Source organism: Colobus angolensis, unplaced genomic scaffold (assembly GCF_000951035.1).
Source record: "Colobus angolensis palliatus isolate OR3802 unplaced genomic scaffold, Cang.pa_1.0 Scaffold101, whole genome shotgun sequence".
In the NCBI taxonomy this organism is placed as follows: domain Eukaryota; kingdom Metazoa; phylum Chordata; class Mammalia; order Primates; family Cercopithecidae; genus Colobus; species Colobus angolensis.
Genome location: NW_012111031.1, coordinates 10,025,748 through 10,027,073, shown reverse-complemented (window position 1 = coordinate 10,027,073; position 1,326 = coordinate 10,025,748). Strand labels below are relative to the sequence as shown.

Below are 1,326 nucleotides of genomic sequence, written 5' to 3'. Positions count from 1 at the left end.
TTACAGTTTCCATCTCCAGGCTCAATAAAGTTTACTTTCTCATTTCTTCTTCCCTCAAATGCACTAGAACAGGTCCTTACTTAGGGCCTTTGAATTAGTGTTATCCTTTTCCTGGAATGCTGTACGCTCTGATTTTTGCATGACTCTTATTCAAATTGCTGCTAAAATGTCTCCTCCTTAAAAGGGCAGCCCCTTTACTAGCCACTCAATCACCATCCCGTCACTTATTGTAACTTCTTTGCATACAGCTTAAAACCAACAGATATTTTGTTTTCATCCTCAGATAAGTTCCCTAGAATCTACACTACTTATCTTCATTGTTCAATTGACAGCCTGGAGTAGTGTTTGTTGAATGAAGAAATGAACAAATGAATTGCACCCTTTCTTCCCTGACCCTGTCCTCTCAACAGGGCAAAACTTAACTCATAATGAGCATACACTCAAAAAATGTCTTTCTTATTGCCAGGTGTTTCCATTCTTGAGGAACAGATGCCCTTAAGGAGACAGGGCAATTTGACTGGACTGGCCCTTCTGATGTTAGGTGAAAATAATCAGCACAACAGCTTTTCATCTCTGGTTAGGATTCCCAGTGACCAAAGCTTTAGTTTCCGATTTCCATACCATGTAAAGACATCAGGGTGAGCACTAGGGCCCTGAGAACCCTGGGTGCCACTTCTTGGCTGGGATAGGGCCGGTTGCCCCGTGCGCTGTGAGTGGTCCTCCCTGGAGATGCTGGGAAAAGGGGTGGAGTCATCAGAAAGGATGAGCCTTCCTTTGGCCTGCAGATCTGGTGGGGCTGCCACTTTGGGAAGGGCCCGGGGCTTCGGAAGAAAGCAAAACTAGCTTTGTGGCGAAGAAGGAGCCCAGCTGGCCCCAGGCTGTAAGACTAAGGAGTCGACGGAAAAGAGGCAGAGCCTGAAACCAAATCTGCGGAGCAAGCCAAGGCCTGGGGACTTGCCAGAGGAAAGGGTTAAGCCGTTTCCAAGGAAACGGACCAGGAAGCACGCAAGACGTCCGCCGCAGGTTCGTAGGTCGCCCTCGAATTTAAAGCTCCCAAGGCTGAGCGGGTCCTAGCCAATGGAGAGGCCCCCTTTAAGTCATGTGATCAGCGGGGCTGCTCCGCTAGCTGCTTCGGAGCACGTGGGAAGGCTTTTTTTCCTGTTCCTTCTTTCCGTTTTTAAACGCCCACTCACTTTTGCGCGGGCTTGGCCGCGGAGTTCTCGCGAGAGGCGCTCTGCCCTCTCGCGAGAGTGAGTGGGAGGCGTGGAGAGTAGGCGGTGTTGCGGGCAGGAGCTGCGGCGGCGGTGGCGGCGGCGGAAGCCGAGG

General features: G+C 50.8%; 1 protein-coding gene across 1 annotated transcript in view; it reads left to right on the top strand.

The window, feature by feature from the left end:
- The first annotated feature begins 735 nt into the window (after positions 1–735).
- The window catches only part of AKAP11 (A kinase (PRKA) anchor protein 11), a 48,479-nt gene continuing 47,888 nt past the window's right edge, over positions 736–1,326 (top strand). The window contains exon 1 of the mRNA XM_011940431.1: positions 736–1,023. The gene's annotated coding sequence lies outside the window, so the exon portion shown is untranslated. The remainder of the gene's footprint in view (positions 1,024–1,326) is intronic.